Here is a 23185-nt window from a genome sequence, read left to right on the forward strand (position 1 = left end):
GCTCCTGACACTTTTTGTAGTTCCAATTGTTTATTTTTGCTTTTGTTGTCTTTGCTTATGGGGTCAGATCCAAGAAGTTAACACCAAGACCAATGTCAAAGAGCTTGCTACCTATTTTTCCTTCTAGGAGTTCTATGATTTCAGGTCTTACATTGAAGTCTTTGATCCATTTTGAGTTAACCTTTGTATATGGCATATCATTCTTTTGCATGTGGCTGTCCAATTTCCCTAACATGATTTCTTGATTATCTTATCCCCACTGTATATTCTTGGCTCCTTTATGGTAAGTTAACTTATGATATATGTGTGGGTTTTTTGGCTTTCTATTCTGTTCTATTGATCTATATGTCTGTTTTTATGCCAATACAATACTGTTTTGGTTACTGTAGCTTTGTGGTATACTTTGAAATCAGGGAGCATGATACCTTCAGCTTTGTTCTTCTTTCTCAAGATTGCTTTGGCTATTCAGGGTTATTTGTGTTCCATACAAATTTTAGAATTATTCTAGTTCTAGTTCCAATAGCAAAATGCTATTGGAATTTTAGTAGAGATTTTATGGAATCCATAGATTGCTTTGGGTAGTATGGACATTTTAAAAATGTTAATTCTTCCAACCCATAAGTGTCGAATATCTTTACATTTTTTGTCTTCTTCAATTTCTTTCATCAGTGTCTTATAGTTTTCAGTATACAAGTCTTTCACTTCTTTGGTTAAATTTATTCCTAGGTATTTAATTCTTTTTGATGCAATTATAAATGGGTTTGTTTTCTTAATTTATCTTTCTGCTAATTTGTTATTAGTGTATCGAAATGCAGCACATTTTTGTATATTTATTTGTTTCCTGCAACTTTATTGAATTCATTTATTAGTTCTAACAGTTTTTTTTGGTGGAGTCCTTAGGGTTTTCTATGCATATAGTATTATGTCATATGCATATAGTGACAATTTTACTTCTTTCTTTCCAATTTGGATGCCTTTTTTTTTCTTTCTCTTGCCTAATTGCTATGACTAGGACGTCCAATACTGTCTGAATAAACGTGACAAGAGTGAGCACCCTTGTCTTATTCTTGGTCTTGGAAAGCTTTCAGCTTCTTATCATTGCTTATGATGTTAGTTGTGGGCCTGTCATATACGGCCTCTATCATGTTGAGGTGCATTCCTTGTAAACCCACTTCGCTGGGAATCTTTATCATAAATGGATGTTGAAGTTTGTCAGATGTTTTTTCTGTATCTATTGAGATGATCATATGATTTTTATCCTTCATTTTGTTAACGCGATGTATCATGTTGATTGATTTGTGGATATTGATCAATCCTTGCATCCCTGGAATAAATCCTACTTGATCATGGTGTATAATCCTTTTAATGTATTATTGGATTAAGTTTACTACTATTTTGTTAAGATTTTTTCATCTGTGCTCATCAGGGATATTGACCTGTACTTCTTTGTAGTGGTGGCCTTGTCTGGTTTTGGTATCAAGGTAATTAAAATGGCCTTATAAAATGAGTATGGAAGCCTTCATTCCTCTTCAATTTTTGGTAGAGTTTGAGAAGGACAGGTATTAAATCTCCTTTGAATGTTTGATAGAATTCACCAGTGAAGCCATCTGGTCCTGGACTTCTGTTTGTTGGGAGGTTTTTGATTACTGATTCAATCTCTGTACTAGTAATTCGTCTTTTCAGTCTTGGAATATTGTATGTTTCTACAAATTTATCCATTTCTTCTTTGTTATTGAGTTTGCTGGCATATAATTGTGCATAATAGTCTCTTACGATCTTTTGTATTTCTCTGATGTCAACTATTACTTCTCTTTAATTTCTCCTTGTGTTTATTTGAACTTGTCTCTTTTTTTCTTGGTGAATCTAGCTAAAGGTTTGTCAGTTATGTTTATATTTTCGAAGAACCAGCTCTTAGTTTCATTAATCTTTTCTATTGTTTTTTAGTCTCTATTTCATTTATTTCTGCTCATATCTTTATTATGCCTTTCCTTCTCCTAATGTTGGGCTCCATTTGTTCTTCATTTTCTAGTTCCTTTGAGTGTAAGGTTAAATTGTTTATTTGATATTTTTCTTGTTTCCTGAGCAATGTCTGTATCACTATGAACTTTCCTCTTAGGACTGCTTTTGCTAAATCTTACAGGTTTTGGATTGTTGTATTTCCATTTTCATTTGTCTCAAGGTTTTTTTTTAAATTTCTCCTTTGATTTCTTCATTGACTCATTGGCTGTCCAGTGGTGTGTTGTTTAATCTCCACATATTTGTGATTTTGTTTAGTTTTCTTCTTGTAATTGATTCCTGGTTTCACACTCTTGTGGTCAGGGAAGATATTTGATATAATGTCAGTCTTCTTAAGTTTATTGAGGTTTGTTTTATGGCCTCACATATGATCTATTTCAGAGAATATTTCACATGCACTTGAGAAGAATGTGTATTCTGCTGCTTTTGGATAAAATGTTCTGTATATATGTATTAAATCCATCTGGTCTAATGTGTCTTTTAAGGTTGATGTTTCCTTATTGAATTTATGTCTGGGTAGTCTATCCCAGTAATGAAGGTGAGGTATTAAAGTCCTCTACTATTGTATTGGTGTATTCTCCCTTTAGATCTGTTAATATTTGCTCTATATATTTAGTGCTCCTATGTTGGATACACACATATTTATAAATGTTGTATTTCCTTGCTAGATTGATTCCTTTATGATTATGTAATACCCTTCCTTGTATTTTATTACAGTCTTTGTTTTAAGGTCTATTTTTTCTGATATAAGTGTAGCTACACCAGCTTTCTTGCATGAAATATCTTTTTCCATCCCTTTATTTTCAGTTTGTGTGTGTGTCCTTGGATCTGAAGTGACTCTCTTTAAAAAAAAAAAAAAAAGACAGGGTCTCCTGGGTGGCTCAGTCAGTTGAGTGTCTGACTTCAGCTCAGGTCATGATCTCGCAGTTCATGAGTTTGAGCCCCACATAGGGCTCTCTGCTGTCAGCACAGAGCCCACATTGGACCCTCTGCCCACCCCCTGGCCCCCCTCCGCTTGCGTTCTCTCTCTCTCTGCCTTGAAAATAAATAAAAACATTTTTAAAAAGACATTAAAAAAGTAAAAATAAGGTATGCAAATATATACAGATTTGTAGAATCATCATCATCATCATTATCATCAACCGTGTTGCAAAAATCAGCTTCAGATTGGTATATAAATTCCTTTTTGGCAGGTGCCAGCAAGCTGTGGTGAGACCAAGGAAGGGCTCAAAGATGGTGTTTCCCTGCTATGTTCCCTCAAAGTGCCTCTGTAACCTCTAAAGTGGGGCAAAGTTGAAGGCTATCCCTCTGATTGAAACTCCAGGACAAGTAGATGGGCCTTTTTCTCAGGTACACTGAGAGTACATTTCAGTTTGCTATCTGTGCAGTGCCCTGGGTGCTATAGCCTGCCCAGAACTAACTTTCCAATCGTTATAGTCTTTTGGGACTCAGAAACACAAGTTACTCAGGCTTCCAGGGCCAGACCATCAAGAGACACCCCCTGTTTAGACTGCACTCACACACAGGCTTGGGGAAAGCTGCATGAGTGTGCCGAGGGCCATACATGTCCACAGGTTTAGGGAGATGTGGGAATGCTGGGAGTGCAGCTCGTTGGTGGCTTTAGTGAGGCTGTGTCCACACGTATTTGCCTGTACTAGCAAAATAGAGGGAGAGTGCAAAAATGACACTAGCTGGTGCCTCCATCCCCAAAGAATGTCTCAACTCATCCCTGGCCCCTCTGGCAGATGCTTTAAGGTTAGCAAATGAGTGTCCTTCACATGTAATCCAGTCACCTCTCAAATTTCTATCTTTGTGCTGGTTCCTGGGATGAGTAAGTCTGCATGTGAGCCCCTCATAGGAAATATCTCAGATTCCCACAGCCCCCCAGTTTCCCCGGATATAAGCCTCTTTGATTTTCAGAGTCAATGTTTTGGGGGTCTTATCTCTCCGGTGCAGATCCTTAGGGTTGGAGTGCTTGATATGGGGCATAAACCTCTCACTTCTCAGGGAGAGACTCCAGACCTGTGAGATACCTCCCTATTGTGTATGGGTTGCTGCATGTTGTGTGGGGAATGAAGTTTTTGGTGAGATTGTATTTCTGCCTCTCCTTCCTTTCTCAGTGTGGCCCCTTTGTCCTTCATTATGGAGAGAGCTGTTCAGCTAGATTTCTGTTCTCTTTTAGAGGGAATTATCCCTTTTGTAGCTATAGATTTGGTATCTGTGGGGGAAGTTGAGTTCAGTCATGGTCTTCCTTGGCCACCATCTTCAGGCTCCAGGTTTTCTCTTACAGGACTGGAAGCAGGGCCCTTTACTTGGAATTCACTGGAATTCAGTGAATACCTGGAATTCACTGTTTGTTACCAGTTAACTCATTGTATGGTACAAATTCATTCATCCTAAGCAATTCTCACTCATGTGCCTAGAAAATTCCGTTTTCACACATTACATTTGGTTGAGTTTTTTTTCCTCTTCCTTATTTAACTTTCCACTCTTATAGAGAACTGTTTTAATGCTAGTTAGTTTTTATTGTTGTTATTCAGTCCTTTGAGCTTTATAAGGAAAATTGTATGAATATACACGTGTACATACAGACATCCCTTCTCATTTCCTACAGTGCTAAAAAAATCAACTGAGTAAGTTTAAAGATCTAATTGGCTTTTTTCAATGATTCATGAATCCCATTTAGCAAATAGAAAGGACCTCCAAGGAGCTCTACAATATGGAAGGCTTTTATAGGCAGAAGGGGGAAAAGAATGGATTGTTTCAAGCAAAGTCAAAGTCACTAGGATTACCTCACTAGTGCTGATTTGGACATTTCAGACTGACTGGTTAAGATTACATCCTAGGAGGGGCTGAAACTGCACTTAGTTTAGATATTAACCTCTCTTGGCTTGCTGATATGGGGTTTAGCACAAGTGGCTCCATTTTGGAAATCCTAATGTTTCTTTTTTAACATACCCAAAGTTATTGATTCCAAGGAACTGAAGTAGTGCTTGTGATGATAGATGCTCTTTGGAGAGCATATAACCAGTCTGTAGGATCTGGAGAGGAAACAAAACTGATGCTCCCATCTTCTCTTCCAGAGTAGAGAACTTTGACATTCCAGGCCCTTGAGTGGGTTAGATTGCCCTGGAGCAGTTTCAAAGCTAATCTCATGCCATTACATGGAAATAGAGGGATTCTGTGCACCACCAGCTTGATTTTGCATTGGAAAGCCAGAGTTTTTATTCTATATCCAGATAATTCCATCAAGAAATGGTTATTATATATGATTATTAGCCTACTTAAAGTAGAAAAGACTTTTATGCATAACAGCAAAGAAAGAAAACATAAAGGGGAAGACAGATTTTGCTACAAAAAAGTGGGTGGGGCTGGGACTTCTTTGACCCCCGCCCTTTCCCAAGCCTGGAACTCCTCCCCCTAGTGTGTTCATGAGCCCCTATTAGTCTTCCAATAAATCCTTTTCTGCTTACATTAGCCAGAATGTGTTTCTGTTGTTTGCAACCAAGAACCCTTACTAATGAGTTATTGTTTATAACTGGAAAAGGAATAAAGCAAGCTGCACATTAATGTAACAGCAGCTGCAGGGCTATTCTTTGCAGGAATAGTCTAAACGCAGGTGAGTTTGATAGGGATAGGAGGAAATGCTAAATGACCTGGCTGTGGTCACAGGATGCCAAATATCTGGTTGGAAACTGGAAAAATGAATTTAAAAATTTAGATGTTCCCAAATATCCAATTGTTTGACATCATGTGACAGCTGATGATTATTATTCATGGATCTTTGTGATTTGGATTGACTTAGAATTTAGAGCACTATGAGTGAAATGTTCAACTTCACTGAACAAAGAACTTAACCATGGTGATATTAATCACATGCACGAGTAGGAATGAAAGCTATCCTCTACACTGCTTTAGGAAACCATAGGCCTTTAGCTAACACGCTTTTACAACCTGCCCCCAGAGAATGCGATGAATTACAGTTTTGTTGTTATACTTTAACAATAGCAAACACCTGCATATGTTCATCTGCATTTCATTTTGGTAGCATGACACCATCTGTTTTTAAAAGTTTTAAGCCACCTGCTATTAAAATGATTACTGCCCTTGACATGAGTAAGTTTGCTAGACAGTCACACATCTTCAGTCCTCATCTTTACAACATTTCAGGAATCTTGGCTTCTAAAATCTTTTGACTTGCCTCGATTATTTAGCCAGTTTTCTCCATCTCTCATGGAGAAAATACCCTCCATCTGTGAGTCAGACCCATGATCTGGACAAGTTTTAACACCTAGAGAACACAGCACATTTAACAGAGAACAGTTATCTAGCTTTCTGGAAATAATTACTGTAAATACAATTTTAACTCAGTATGAAGTTTTTCATAATTTGCAATCAGTGTTGTTAAAGGCAGTAGGAGAATTACATGTCACACAATTTTACTTTAAATCAATACTTCTTGGGGTGCCTGGTGGCTCAGTTGGTTGAGTGCCAACTTTTGATTTCAGCTCAGGTCATGATCTTACAGTGCCTGGGCTCGAGCCCCACATTGGGCTCTAGATTGTCAACTCAGATTCCCTCCCTCTCTCTCTGCCCCTCCCTTGATTGCATTCTCTCTCTTTTCTCTCTCTCCCTCTGTTTCTGTCTAAATAAAAACTTTTAAAAAATCAATACTTCCCACATTTTAGTATATGTGCTGCCAAAGCGAGCACAATACTTCCCACATTTGAAATGTGCATATGAATTATTGAAGGATTGTGTTAAAATGCAGATACAGATTCAGTGGGTGTTCTCGTTATCTGTTGGACAGCAGATCATCCCAAATTAGTGGCTTAAAACAGCCATTAAGTGATTACTCATTTATTTTGCTCACAAACCTGCAATTTGAACAGGGTCTGGTAGGGAAAGCTTGTCCCCATACATGCTTAGATGGGAAAGTTGGATACTGAGGATAACTTAACAGCTGGGAACTGAAATCATCTGAATATTTACTCACACAGTCTAGTGGTTGATGCTGTCTGTTGAATGAGACCCTAGATGAGGCTCTTGACCAGAAGCTCACATGTATCCCTTCCAAGTGTATGCGTGGCTCCCTTCGGCATAGTGGCTGGGTTTCACCAAGTGGCCCAAGAAAGCAAGGTGGAAGTGCATGGCATTTTTATGATGTAATCTCAGAAGTCACCTAGTGTCACTTCTACCATAATCTATTGGTTGAGTCAGTCCAAAAGGTATTCCCATTTTTAAGGGGAAGAGACTTTGCCCCCATCACTTGATGGGAGAAGGGTCAACTTCACAACATGTGGAATGGAACATATTGTACGGCTATATTTGGAAAACATCATCTGCACAGTAGGTCTGGTGGGGCCTGAGACTCTTCATTTCTAACTTCCAGGAAATACCAGAGCTTTTATGAATATTCTTAAAAGATGCCATGTACCTTTTTCTTATTTTGTTTTCATCTTTTTCTTACAACATTCTTTTAGCCTAATCTCATTTACTCTTCTTTCTGCTTACTTCCTGTAAAGAAGGAAGAATTCCTTCATAAAGCATTGGTTAGATAGACCTCATATGTAGAATTTTGTACCACATATTTCTTAAAGGGTACTTGACATTGTATTATATTGTATTTTATTTAATGTTTATGGAAATAAATATTTATTATTGAAAGTCACAATCTGTTTCTTAAGGGCAAAATTTGTGAATTTTAAAGCTAGTTAGTTTTAAATTAATTTATCTTTATGACATCAATTTTTTAAATCCTGGGGAAATAATTTATGTAGTCTCAAGTCATGTAGAACCATGAGCCATCCCTGTAGGGTGATAAGATAACTTTATGGGGTGCCTCTCTTAAAGAATCACTGAGGTGCATTCATTGAACTAGTGACTATTGAGTACTGTTCTAGGTTCAAGGGATTGAAGATGAACAATGTTCCCGCTCCTGTGAAGCTGACTTTCTGGAGGGTAGGATTGGGAAGAACAAACTATCAACAAGTAAATAAATAAATCACTTCTCAAAGTATGGTCCATGGACTTTTGAGAATCCCCAAGACCCTTTCAGGTGTCTGTAAGATCAGTATTACACTTGGGTGAAATATCCACCCAAAGTACAAATGAACAATGTGTTTTAATATAATGGAGTGCAGAGAGTTTATTGATATGGTTTCAGATTCCATGTTGCAGTTAACCTTTCAGAAACTAATACTTGTCAAGTATTGGTGCAGTATCAAAGAAGAATATCCAGTTATCTGAAAACGCTATGTCTGCTTTTTCCAATTGCACATCTGCAGCCAGATTATCTTCATGAACTTAAACCAAAATGAGATACTGCAACAGGGACACCTGTTAAGCTTCCGACTTCAGTTAAGCTTCCAACTTCGGCTCAGGTCATGATCTCACAGTCTGTGGGTTCAAGCCCCACATTGGGCTCTGTGCCGACAGCTCAGAGCCTGGAGCCTGCTTCGGATTCTGTGTCTCCCTCTCTCTGCCCCTCCCCTGCTCATGCTCTGTCTCTCTCTGTCTCAAAATAAAAGCATTGAAAAAAATTTTTTTGAATAATAATAAAGTAAGATACTGCAACAGATTGAATGCAGAAGCAGATATGAGAATTGAGCTTTCTGATAAGAGACCTGCTAAAGTGTAAAGCAATACCACTCTTCTTGCTTAATTTTTTTGTTCTGGAAAATATATTTTGTTTTCATATAAAATATGCTATTTATGTTTGCATACAATGAGTGTTTGCTGATGTTTAAAATCAATTAATAAATACTTAAATGTTTTTTCACTTTTAATTTCTAATATGATAAATGTGGAGAGATGTAAGCCATATGAAGAAAAGCTTTTTGAAATACTCAGTAAAGGCAAAAGTCTCCCAGGGGGTGTTAACCCCCACATTTCCATGTTACCTCACCTGTCCTCTTGTGTGGCCACTTAGGATGTCAGAGCCCATGCCCTGCCATGTGGTCTCATCCAAGGGCAGAAGTAGCAGGAGCAGGTAAACTCTGGGCAAGTGTTTGGCCTGTTTATGTAGAGGCAGCAAGAGGATACAGCCTTGCTCTCCCAGGCCCAGGGATTGGGCCCATGTGTTGGGCCCAGATAGATGGTAGAACCACGTGCTGAGGTGAAGAGGAAGCTGAGGGTCTGAGAGGAGGCTGGTGCAGAGGGAACTCAGAAGGCGTACATCCATGTGTCCCATGTAAGTATATTGTGGCTGCCTTTTCGTGGCAGTACGTATAGGTCTACTCATTCTTTAAAACAGACGTATGACTTTATATTATTAAGGATGAATGATAAATTTTTAAACTAGTTCCCACTGCCAGGCATTTGGGTTGTTTCCAACTTTTGCTTTATAAATGATGCCAAAATGACCAGCCAATAAAATAAACATTGAAAAAATGAACAAGACGATTGCAGTGGTGATTAGCACCTTGTAGACAGTCACCAGAATAGAAGTCTCATAAGGGTAGGGATTTTAGTGTTTTGTCCACCCTATACCCCCAGCAGTTAGAATAGGGCCTGTCATGTAGTAGATGCTTAAGAAACATTTGTGAAATGTCTGATACAAGTGATTGGGAGCAGCACTCAGGAAATACCTATATTTAAGCTCAGACCTGAGTGAGGGGGAGAGAGCCAGCCTTGGGAAGGGTCGGGGTTTCTAGAGGTTTCCAGGCAGAGGGAAGAGGCTGTGTAAAGGCTGAGAGGTGGAAACGCCTTGGCATGTTTGAAAAACAGGAAGGGGGGCATCTGGGCGGTTCAGTCGGTTAAGCTTCTGACTGTGGCTCAAGTCATGATCTCATGGTCCGAGAGTTCGAGCCCGGGGTCGGGCTCTGTGCTGACATCTCAGAGCCTGGAGCCTGCTTCGGATTCTGTGTCTCCTCTCTCTGCCCCTCCCCCACTTGTGCTCTGCCTCTTTCTGTCTCTCAAAAATAAATAAACATTGATAATAATAATAATAATAAACCAGAAAGTTCATGGGCTGGAGGATAGTGAGCAAGGGGAGAGTGTAGGAGAGGAGGTTGGAGAAGAGGATGGGGCCAGATCCACAGGGCCTTCTCAGCACTCATGACAAGGAGTTTCACTTTTACAAGATAGCTGAAAGGCATTGTAGTTTTACCAGGAAAATGACATGATCTGGTTTATGTTTTTAAAAGATTACTCTGACCACCTCATACTTATTAGGAATTTATAAATATATAACAAGTATTGGTGAAAATGTGGAGAAATTGAGACCCTTGTGCGCTGTCAGTGCGAATGTAAAATGGTACAGACACTATGGAAAACAGTATGACTGTTCCTCAAAAAGTTAAAAATAGAATTACAGTAGGATCCAGCAATTCCACTCCTGGGTGTCTGCCCCAAAATATTGAAAGCAGGAACTTGAACACCTATTTGTAGGCCCATGTTCATAATAGCATTATTTACAATAACCGGAAGGTGGAAATAACCCAACTGCCCATCACCAGGATGGATAAACTAAGTATATGTGCATAAATGGAATATTCTTCAGCTTTGAAAAAGAAGGAAATTCTGACACATGTTACAGCGTGGATGAACCTGGAGGACATTACGCTACGTGACATAAGTTAGGTATAAATGGACAAATGCTGTGCAATTCCACTTATACGAGGTACTCAGAGTCATGAAACTCTTAGAGACAAAAAGTGGAGTGGTGGCTGTCAGGTGCCAGGGGAAACGGGGAATGGAGGGTTGCTTAATGGGGACAGAGTTTCAGTTTTGCAAGATGAAGAGTTCTGTGGATGGGTGGTGGGGACAGTTGCACAACAGTGGGAGTGTACTTGATGCCTGTATGCTTAAAAATGGTTAAAATGGAAAAGTGCATGTTGTGCGTATTTAACCACAATTGGGAAACAGAAACAACCAAACCTTGTTCTCGATGTGTTCTGGAGAAAAGTTTGTAGAGGGGCGTGGCTGGTTGTCGTCTCCTCTTCCTGACAGAATCTATTTTCTCCTCTCTCCTTCCCAACACAGTGTGACTTAGTTTACATATCCACCCATTCTCCTAACAGCCCTAGGCCCTAGTGATCTACCCCCTTCTCCAGGGGTGGGCCTCCCTTCAGGGGAGAGCTTCCTAAAATGCAGCCAGAGTCCCTGGGGTTTCTGAGATCCTTTTCGAGGGTCTGTGAGTTTCTCCCATTTCCGGCTACATACCTGAATGAGCCTGGATTCTTATTTATTTATTTTTAATGTTTATTTATTTTTGAGAGAAAGACAGAGAGAGACAGAGACAGAGAGAGAGAGAGAGAGAGAGAGAGAGAGAGTGCAAGTGGGGGGATGGGCAGAGGGAGACACAGAATTTGAGGCAGGCTCCAGGCTCTGAGCTGTCACCCAGGTGCCCCTGAATGAGCCTGGATTTTTAAAAAATACTTCTACTGAGGCGTCTGGGTGACTCAATCGGTTAAGAGTCTGACTTCAGTTCATCTCATGATCTCACAATTTGTGAGTTGGAGCCCTACATCAGGCTTTCTGCTGTCAGAACAGAGCCTGCTTCGGATCCTCTGTCTCCCTCTCTCTCCTCTCTGTCTTCCTCTCTCTCTCAAAAATAAATATACATTTAAAAAAAAAAAACACTACTACTAATAGATTCCAACAGATTGAATGAATACAAAAGCATGTATGAGAATCGAGCTGTCTTATACTAAACCAAATATTAAGGTGCTTTGCAAAGATGGAAAGCAAGGCCACTGTTCTCATCAAATATGTTTACTATATGGCTAAAAGCAACTACCATATGATCCAGAAATCCCTCTTCTGGGTATAACCCACCCACCCCCGGCCTCCCCCACACACAAAATGAAATTGTCATTTCAAAGAGATACCTGCACTCCCATGTTCATGCAGCATTATTCACAAAAGCCAAGATATGGAAACAACCTCAGTGTTTATTGACAGATGAATTGATAAAGAAATGGTGATATGTACATACAATGGAATATTATTCAGCCTTAAAAAAGAAGGAAATCCTGCCACCTGTGACAACATGTATGAACTTGGAGGACACTATGCCAAGTGAAATAATCCAGACACAGAAGAAACAAAAACAAAACAAAACAAAAACAAACAATAACAACAACAAAAAAAAACCTCCTGCATGATCTCATTTGTATGTTGACTCTAAAAGAGGCAAATACATAGAAGCAGAGAGTAGAGAGGTGGTTTCTAGGGCCTAGAGGTAAGAGAAATGGGGAGATGTTGGCCAAAGGGTACAAGGTTGCAGGTATGTAGGATAAGTCTAGAGATCTAACATACAGCATGATGACTGCAGTTAATAATATTGTCTTGAATACTGGAAATTTGCTGAGAGAATAGATTTCAGGTGCTCTCATCACACACACAAATGGTAACTATGAGAGGACAAGTTTATTAATTACCTTGATTGTAGTAATCATTTCACCACTTATATGTATGTCAAATCATCCTGTTGTACACCTTAAATACTGACAATTTTTATTTTAACAATGCTTTTGCTTTGGGGGTGCCTGGTTGGCTCAGTCGGTTAAGCATCTGGCTCTCGATTTTGGGCTCAGGTCATAGTCTCACAGTTCATGGGTCTAGGCTCTGTGTCGGGCTCTGTGCACGGCTCAGAGCCTGGAGTCTGCTTCAGATTCTGTGTGTCCCTATCTCTCTGCCCCTCCCCTCTCATGCTCTGTCTTTCTCTCAAAAATGAACATTAAAAAAATGCTTTTTCTTTGGAAAATATAACTATGCTAACTTATATTAACATTTAACGGGTTTATTGTTGCTATTTTCTTTTTAATTTTTTGTTTGGGAGAGAGCGCGACCAGGGGAGATAGATTTTTTTGAGCATCTGGGTTGGTCCCAAGATAAAAAAGTTTGAGAACCACTGGCCTGGAAGAATGCCATTCTCTTTGCTGTGGATTGGTATGGGAATGTTCATGGACTCCAGAAATGTCCAATGAGACAAGAGAAAAGTCTACTGGGAAGCTTCTAGGAAAAGCTTTTCTACTCCTAAATGTGAGCCCCAGGAAGATATTCTCTTCTTCCCCTAGGGAAATGATGTTTCCAAATTTCATGATTACAGTGATTTGATGAACATCTTTCTATGTAAAATATATTTGTTTGAGTCTTTTGGTGGAATAAATTCTTAGAACTGGAGGTACTGGATATCAGCATATACACATTTAAAATTTTAATAAATATCAATTATTGAAAACTTGTCTTCCCAAAAGTTTTTACCAATAAAAATGTCTACCAATATTTATTTAATAAGCGCTTATGTAAAGCTTTCTATGTGCTAGGCAACTATTCTAAGGCTTTTACAAATATAAGCTCACTAATAGTATATGTAAGTGCCTGTTTCTCTACCTTTGCTAAATTATTTTTTTTAATGTTTATTTATTTATTTTGAGAGAGAAAGCACGAGCAGGGGAGGGACAGAGAGAAGGGGAGAGAGAATCCCATGCAGGCTGCATGCTGTCAGCACAGAGCCTGACGTGGAGCTTGATTCCATGAACTGTGAGATCATCACCTGAGCTGAAACCAAGAGTTGGACACTTAACTGACTGAGCCACCCAGGTTCCCTGCTAAGTTATTTATTTTTTGTCTCTGCTTATCTGATAAGCAGAAAATAATTTACTATTTCAGGTTTCATATCTTTGCAGCTTATACTTAGTATGGTCAAACATTTAAAAAATATTGTCTTTAAATAGTCTACTTGTGTCCTTCATCCAGTTTCCTTTTAGGTTTCATCTTTGTTTTACTTATTGATTTCTAAGGGCTCTGTGTATATTAGGGACATTAGCCCTTTAATATCATATATGGAACAAATAAGGTTGAATCACTTATTCACAATTCCAACATCTGAAAAGCTCTGAAGTTTTTAGTAAATTTGGTGCAAACTCATTTGATAACAAAATGTAACCTCTGCTGACATAAGACTACTTTTAGCCTTTGTAAATTCCGCTTAATGGGAGTAGTGGTACATTTTGCTGAAGAAAAAAACTGATTATAAGATACTGGTCTAGACCTCACTGGTGGTGGTATTTATATACTGTGTATTATTATCTTTTCTAAATTCGTGAAACTCAAAATTCCATAAAATGTTTGTCCCCAAGGATTTCAACTAAGAGATTGTGGAGTTTATTTACACACATAATGCTTGGGGGATTTTTAGTGCCTGTGAGGTCTTCAAGTGTATATGGCCTGCCTGCTGTTGACATATGAGTTAGAAATTTAAGGGAGAGCTTAGGGTTAGAGAAGCAGATTTTGGATTTATCGACATATAGATAATGGTTGCATTAGAATCATGAAAGCCCGTAACAGAATCCATGCATTGCCAGAAGAGCAATGGGAACATCAGTGTTTAAGGGATGGATCAAGAAATGTGGAGAAGAAAGCTTGAATTGGGCGGAGTAGAGGGTGTGATCATTCTGGACCGTGACCACTAGCAGTGGCCAAGGAAAGACACAGCACACTTTTCTGGCTTCCTAGTTCTCAGTGGAGTTATTGTCAGATGTCAGAGTGAACTTAGACTTTTGGAGCACGTGTGTGGAGGATGGGGTAGGAAGGGCTCACGGTTGCCTCTGCGTCCAGGCTCAGGGATCTGACCTCCACATTCCTGGTAACCAAGCATCTTTCCATCAGCCTTCTTGAGAAGGATTATACATGCTTCTTCTCCCATAAAAGTTCAAGGGTCTGCTGCAGTTTTCCAGTCCCATCAGCTCTCTGTTGAGCTCAATCCTCTAGCAAGTTACTCAGACCCCAAAATGAGCAAGGTATTGCAATACTGGGTATAGGAAGAAGTTGGTCCTGGACACAGATACTGGGCCAGAGGAGACCAGAAAGGAGACCAGGCTTGTTCCTGTGTATTCTTTCGGATAGGCCACGTTGGGAACCTTGGCAGGAGCAGTTAGAAAACACTTGCTGGTGGACAGCCACTGTCAAAGATAGGACAGTTCGAAGACCTCTGGTCTGCCTCTAACCTGCCCACTGCAAAACAATCCGTAAACCATTTGCATCTGGTGTCCTGTCTAATGAGAGAAAAATCTGTTTTTCCTTTTCAGTTGAATGTTCTCAGCCTTCAAATGTGTGCCTTTTGTTCATTCTAACTCGCCTACATCTGCATAAAACAAAAGTTCATTTTCAGAGCAGTGTGGAGGGGGACTGTGCACAATTCCAGTTATTGTATAGAAAAGCTGTGTGCCTAACTTTTTATTCAGCGAGAAAATAATATATCCAAGATGTTAATGTGGGTGTTTTCTGTAGCTCACACTGGTGATGTCTTGTCTATCTCTCCAGAAACAATGAGCATTTATTTGGGATTGCTTAGATTTAGTTACGCTACTTTATTTTTTATTTCAAATGGCTGTCAACTGTTAAGTGGGTGAAAAAATGAATTAATTTCTTGGATATTTTAAATAGTTGTCATAGGTTCTAATCTTAGCTTCAGTGGACACATTTGAAAGTTCGTAATGTTAACATTAATTCATTAAGCTAATATGAAGAGCATTAAATAAATATTCTGGTATAGATCATGACACAAATAATTCTAGTCCTGAGCTAATATCTGTGTACATTTTTCTTTAGAAAGCACTTCTTTTCCAACACTACTGAATTGTACACTTAACAATTATTAAAATGGTAAATTTTATTTTATGTGCATTTTACCACAATTTAAAAAAATTCCCTTCTAAATTTTCAAACTTTAGAAACATTTATTTCATAAAGAAGTAATTTCAATAACTTTCCATTTCAGAGAACTTGTGGATTTGTTTTTGCACATCATCAGTGATTATAAAGGCTTAATTTAAAATGAACCCTTCAGATGTGAGATATATATATTTATCTTATATATATATTTGAACTCAGACAAACATTTTACTTAAAAATACGGAATGCTTCAAATTTGCATGTCATCTTTACACAGGGGTCATGTTCATCTTGTCTGTATTATTCCAATTTTTAGTATATGTGCTGCTGAAGCAGGCACCAGTTGCTATATTTATATCTCCAGGAAAGGTTAGTTGGCATCAAAGAATTATAGAGCAACAAGAGATCTAAGAGTCACCTTGCGGTTTTCAAATGACAATTCTTTGTTCTACAAATGAACAAGTTAAAGTCTGTTAGGTCAAGAACCTGGGGCTAGCATCCAAAGCCATCTTCACAGCAGAGCTGTTGATGACAGAATACAGAGCTGAGCCCTGAAAAGTCAAACGTGCTGTAGAAAACTTGTTTCAAAAACAGTGGTTTCCCCCCCAATCAAAATAAACAAAACTAAAAAGTTGTCCCCTGCCCCACCTCACCTCTTTCCCACTCTCCAGAAGCAGACTTTTTCATTTTTTTCATCTCCAAATCCCTGCTACTTCTTGATTATTCATGGTTAAGCATCATCAGTTATCACTATGGAAGATGAAGAATGAACCCTTTTCATTACTACACACACACACACACACACACGCACACCCCTCCCACCACACACAAATACACCCCTCCCACCCACCCCACACTCCCCACACCCCCCACACACCCCACATACACAAACACACCCCACACCCCCACACACACATACACACCACACCCTTAACCCCTCTTCTTCTCAATAAGGTCATATCATGAATTTAATAATTCATGTTTATGAATTTAATAATCAGTGTTTATATACTGTGACAATGAAATATGCCACTCACAGCTGAGCCATGTTAAATATTATGGCAACTTTTCCTTTCTCACTTAGGGTTCCTTTTTGAATCAGTAATTTACCTTCTTTCATGGTTCTATGTACCAATCATTTGGTTAACCTTACTCTTCAGTTATATAAATTTCCTCTCCAAATCTTTAAACGCATCAATTAACCTGTTTTATTTTGGAAACATATCTCTGGTAGCTTTCTAACTGGCCCTAATCTGGACTGGTTGCTCTTTATGTGTCACCTTGATGATTCCCTTCTTTTGTTGAACCCTTCTTTTGCATGTCCCACACCTTCTTTCTTAGTTTAATCCCTCATTTTGGTTAGCAATAGTTTCCCAGTAAAGGGTTCTAAGAAGTAAAATTTTGAGAACTTGTGTGTCTGGAAATCTTTTACTTCCTTTATATGAATTGAGATCATTTTCCCTGAGAATTTTGACGGTAGTAATACATTTTCTTGTAATTTCCAGTGTTGGTTGATGCATTCAGATTCTCAGCCCTTTGTATGAAATCTGTTGTTTTTTTAAGGTCTTCTTTGTACTGAGATATAACAATGATGTACCTTAGTGTGGGTCTATTTTTACGCATTGTGCTGTACATTAGAAACTGATGACCTTTCGTTAAACTTTCTTGAATTATTTCATTATTTCCTCTGTTCTATCTTTGTGGGATGCTTAATTATTCCCATGTGGATCTTTTTGTTCTAGTCTTCTAATTTCTTTTTTCCCCCTATTTTCCAACATTTTTGGGTACTATTTTGGTAGCAGTTTCCTCAACTTCATCTTCTAACCCTTCTATTGAGTTTTTCACTTCTATTTTCTATTTTCTATTTTCTTTTTTAATTTTTTAAAAATGTTATTTATTTATTTATTTTTGAGACAGAGAGAGACAGAGCATGAGCAGGGGAGGGGCAGAGAGAGAGGGAGACACAGAATCTGAAGCAGGCTCCAGGTTCTGAGCTGTCAGCACAGAGCCCGATGCGGGGCTCGAACTCACGGACTGTGAGATCATGACCTGAGCCGAAGTCGGACGTTTAACCAACTGAGCCACCCAGGCACCCCTCTTTTATTTTTTTAAACATTTTTATTTATTTTTGAGAGACAGAGCATGAGTGGAGGAGGGGCAGAGAGAGAGGGACACACAGAATCCCAAGCAGGCTCCAGGCTCTGAGCTGTCAGCACAGAGCCTAATATGGGGCTCGAACCCACAAACCGTGAGATCATGACCTTAACCGACTGAGCCACCCATGTGCCCCTTCATTTCTATTTTCAAGATATTTTGTTTTCTGAATATTTCTTTTTTATGGTCCCTTGGTTTTTAATTTCTTTTTTAGTGGAGACAAACTTTTTTACTATTTTAAAACCTGAGAATATTAGTGGCATTTCTTTAAAATATTCTCTTCTCCCTTCATAGAGCCACTCTTTGTCATAATATTTATTTTTATTTTAATTAAATATAATTTATTGTCAAATTGGTTTCCATTCAACACCCAGTGCTCATGCCAACAGATGCTCTCCTCAATGCGCATCACCCACTTTCCCCTCTCTCCCACCCTCCATCAACCCTCAGTTTGTTCTCAGTATTTGAGTCTCTTATAGTTTGCCTCCCTCCCTGTCATAATATGTTTTTTTAAAATTCTGTTTGATTCTTTCACCTTTTAAGGGCTTTCCTCAAATGTCTGATGATCCTTGACTGTACATATTTAAGATGGGGACGCAAAGAAGCTGACTGGAAGCAATTGGTTTGTATGAACAGGATTTGCCTGCATTTCTGAAATTGCTTCCTTGGGTACCCCCAGTATCGGCTGTCAAATTTTTCACAGAGCAATCTTCTTTTTTTTTTTTTTTCAATATATGAAATTTATTGTCAAATTGGTTTCCATACAACACCCAGTGCTCATCCCAAAAGGTGACCTCCTCAATACCCATCCCCCACCCTCCCCTCCCTCCCACCCCCCATCAACCCTCAGTTTGTTCTCAGTTTTTAACAGTCTCTTATGCTTTGGCTCTCTCCCCCTCTAGCCTCTTTTTTTCTTTTTCCTTCCCCTCCCCCATGGGTTTCTGTTAAGTTTCTCAGGATCCACATAAGAGTGAAACCATATGGTATCGGTCTTTCTCTGTATGGCTTATTTCACTTAGCATCACACTCTCCAGTTTCATCCACGTTGCTACAAAAGGCCATATTTCATTCTTTCTCATTGCCACGTAGTATTCCATTGTGTATATAAACCACAATTTCTTTATCCATTCATCAGTTGATGGACAGTTAGGCTCTTTCCATAATTTGGCTATTGTTGAGAGTGCTGCTATAAACATTGGGGTACAAGTGCCCCTATGCATCAGTACTCCTGTATCCCTTGGGTAAATTCCTAGCAGTGCTATTGCTGGGTCATAGGGTAGGTCTATTTTGAATTTTCTGAGGAACCTCCACACTGCTTTCCAGAGTGGCTGCACCAGTTTGCATTCCCACCAACAGTGCAAGAGGGTTCCCGTTTCTCCACATCCTCTCCAGCATCTATAGTCTCCTGATTTGTTCATTTTGGCCACTCTCACAGAGCAATCTTCTAATCTCCTGGATGGAGAGTCTAAGCCTGGCTGCCAGCATTCAGGTAGCCAAGTGAGGGAATAAAGGGCTGAGGTTCTAAATACTCACATTATAAACTTTCATATTACTCTCTGTATCAGTCATGGTCCAAGGGGATTAAGTATAAATGGGTACAGATAACTTTTATTTTTATTTTTTTCCAATATATGAAGTTTGTTGTCAAATTGGTTTCCATACAAGACCAAGTGCTCATCCCAAAAGGTGCCCTCCTCAATACCCATCACCCGCCCTCCCCTCCCTCCCACCCCCCCATCAACCCTCAGTTTGTTCTCAGTTTTTAAGAGTCTCTTATGCTTTGGCTCTCTTCCACTCTAACCTCTTTTTTTTCCTTCCCCTCCCCCATGGGTTTGGGTACAGAGAACTTTAAAGAACAGTCTAGGGCTAAGGGAAAGTACCCAAGAATGGAACAAACTTAGAAGGGGGCCCCCTTTCCCCATGTCTGGGATTCAGATTTAATTGGTGAAGGTGATTGCAGCCCACTGAATGGTGAAGTTTGCTAGGGTTCTCAGGCTAGAACTGGACCACAGTCGCCAGGCAAGCAAGAACCATCCCTCTGGGTTGCAGTCAGGCCAAGGTTGGCAAGCGGGGAACCATGACTGGAACTGGGAAAAAGGAAACACCTCACTGGGATACAACAGGGTTGAGGCTAGCACATCCCTCCAGAGTACAGGTGAGCAGGAAATGCCTCTCCACGAGGCTGAAGGGTAGGCTCAGAGGGAGTCAGGACTTTGGAAGTCTATTTGCCATCCAGAGAGGTGGTCACATGCTGCAGGGCTGCAAGCTCGCTTAGAGACTTTGTACCCTGGGGTTGAGAGCCACTGGATGTCTCCATCCAAAACCACAAACACACCACCAAAAACTGGATAGTGTTAAGAAAAGCAAATGAAAGCATGCCAGCTAAGAAATGAGAAAAGGAAAAATGCTTGAGGGTCCAACTCAATATTGTAGTGTAGCCAATTGTAGTAGTTTGCTAGGGCTGCCGTAATCAAGTACCACAGCCCAGTTAACTTCACAGAAACTTATGGTCTCACAGCTGTGGAGGCTGGAAGTTCAAAATCAGGGTGTTGGCAGGGTTGACTTCTTCTAAGGGCTTAGGGAGGAATCTGTGCCAGACCTCTCCTTGGCTTGTAGATCGCTGTTCCCCATGTCTCCTCACATCATCTTCCCTGTGTATCAAATTTGTCTTTTACAAGGACCCCAGCCATATTGGGTTAGAGCTACTCTGGTGACCTTTAACTTGATTACCTCTGAAAAGACCCCCATCTTCAAGTAAGGTCACATTCTAAGGTACTAGGGGTTAGGACTTTATTATAGGAATTTGGGCGGGCAGGGGGAGGAGCACAATTCAACTTCTATTAGCAATGAAGGGTGAGTTTGGGGATAAGAGGCAATAAATTGATAATTGTCATGCTCCTTACTCTTTGTTTTCAGTATGTTACCCTCCCCTCAACTCTTTGTGGTGTTTCCTAGTATAGAGACCTTGTTTTACCCCTCTAAATAAACACACAGGCTTATGCTGGGATGCTGTTGCCAAGCTGTATAGTATTGAAGAGCCCATCTGGGGATCAAACTGAAAGTCCTAAATACTTTCAACGCATCCTATATTCAAGCTCCTTCTACTGGTACCTGATGTCATATTCATGAACATTTGGGAGTTCTACAGGAGGCGAGATATTGGGTTGCTTCTTAGTAATCTTTTCACTGTTGACTTCAATGTCAGGTTTCTGGAGTCTGCTTTAGTTTCCAGAATGTTACTGCTGTATCTCTGTTTCTTACTGCTTTATAAATTATTAAACCTTTTCTCTTGGAATAATCTTAGATTTACAAAGTTGTAAAGTAATATAGGGAATTCCCTTATACCCTTTACTCAGTTTCTCCCGATGTTAACATCTTTCATCACCAATGCTTCAAAATTAAGAAACTAAGTGATACGTTACTTATTCACCAGGTTTTCCACTGATGACTTTTTGTTCCAGGATCCAATCTAGGATACCATACTGCATTTGGTTGTCAAGAATCCATAGTCTCCTGTGATTTGTGAGTTTGTCTTTCCTTGTTTTTCATGACCTTGACACTTTGGAAAAGTACCAGTCAGGCATTCTGTAGAATGATCTTCTATTTGGTTTGATGTTTTTCTCATGATCAGATTGGGGTTAGGAGTTTTGGCGGAGAATAACAGGAAAGTGCTCTCATTACATATCAAGGGTACAGGATATCCACATGTATCATTGGTGATCACTTGGTTAAGGTAAAAAGTTCAGCGGTGACTTTCTTCTGTATGGTAGGGCCCGATGCCTGATGGTAAATGAGGCTGTTATAGAACAAGATTCACTGGGGTGGCTGGGTGGCTCAGTTGGTTGAGCCCTCCTACTTTGGCTTAGGTCATGATCTTGTGGTTTGGGGAGTATGAGCCCCACACGGGCTCTGCTGTCAGCATGGAGCCTGCCTTGGAACCTCTGTCTCCCTCTCTCTTACTCTTCCCCTGCTTGCGTGCATGCTCTTTCTCTCAAAAATAAACATTAAAAAAGCTAAAAAAAAAAACCCAAAAAACAAAAAACAAAACAAAACAAAACCCCACTAGAATTACTGATAGCGGTGGAGATGACAAAATTCTCCCTACCCTCTCCAATATAAAGACCAGATGGTGATACCTAACTACCAGAAGACAGAAGGATATAATTATCATACTGTGTAGCAGGGCTGACCTGGCAGCTTAGAGGCCTGTATTCACAATTATGGATATGGCTAATAGAACACAGTATGTCTAAGGGCAACATATATGGGCAGCAAATAAGGATACTATTCAGTTTTTACCATCAGAATATTAATGATGGAAGACAACAAGGAAGCTAAGGGCAGTTGCCCTAATAAAGCCACAATACCTTTCCCAGTTAACCCAAGCCAGTTTTTCAACCCAGAACACAAAACGAACAGGTTTGGTACCCAGGAGGAAGGACCTGGCAACAACACAGCATGCACAGACTAAAACAATTCCCTATCTGACCCCAAACGGAATTCTGGCCATTTACTTAGAACTGTACACTGGAGAGAGGGATAGATATATCCAATGTTTTGAGGGGAGGCTGTTGGACACAGTCTGGGTTGGCACTGACACTCAGGGGTCTGAAGCATCATCATGGTGGGGAGAGGGGGAGGAGAACACGTACAGGCACAGTAATAAACACCAGTGTTGATCAAATTATAAATGTATGTGTTAAGTGCTCTTATACTGCATACATTCATGGACTGGAAGAACAAGTATTGTTATATCTATGCTACCCAAAGCAATCTACAAATGTAATGCAACCACTATCAAAATGCCAACAGGATTCTTCACAGAGGTAGAATAATCCTGAAATTTGTATGGAACCACAAAAGACCTTGAATAGCCAAAGCAATCTTGAAAAAACAAAACTGTTAGTAACACAATTCCAGACTTCAAATTATATTACAAAGCTGCAGTAATCAAAAGAGTATGGTACTGGCACAAAAACAGATGCACAGATCAATGGAACAAAATAGAAAACCCAGAAATAAACCCACAATTATATGGTCAATTAATCTTCAACAAAGAGGTATGCAATAGGAAAAAGACAGTCTCTTCAACAAATGGGAGTTGGGAAAATTGCAGTTACATGCAAAAGAATGAAACTGGACACAAAAATAAACTCAAAATGGATTAAGAATGTAAATGTGAGACAGGAAACCATAAAAATCCTAGAGAGAAATCCTCAGTGATTTTTCTGACATCGGCTGTAGCAACATCTTTCTAGATATGTCTCCTGAGGCAAGGGAAACAAAAACAAAAATAAACTATTGGCAACTACACCAAAATAAAAAGCTTCTGCACAGCAAAGAAAATAGTCAACAAAACTATAAGACGATCTACTGAATGGAAGAAGATATT

The 23185-nt window shown here is 39.5% G+C and overlaps 1 non-coding gene across 1 annotated transcript; it reads right to left on the reverse strand.

Annotated features, from left to right (window-relative positions):
* Nucleotides 1-15873: 15873 nt before the first annotated feature.
* LOC122225697 lies at nucleotides 15874-15979 on the reverse strand. Its single transcript, XR_006205310.1, has one exon. It is a non-coding gene; the product is annotated as a U6 spliceosomal RNA (small nuclear RNA).
* Nucleotides 15980-23185: the final 7206 nt, after the last annotated feature.

This window comes from Panthera leo, chromosome B4 (assembly GCF_018350215.1).
Source record: "Panthera leo isolate Ple1 chromosome B4, P.leo_Ple1_pat1.1, whole genome shotgun sequence".
In the NCBI taxonomy this organism is placed as follows: Eukaryota; Metazoa; Chordata; class Mammalia; order Carnivora; family Felidae; genus Panthera; species Panthera leo.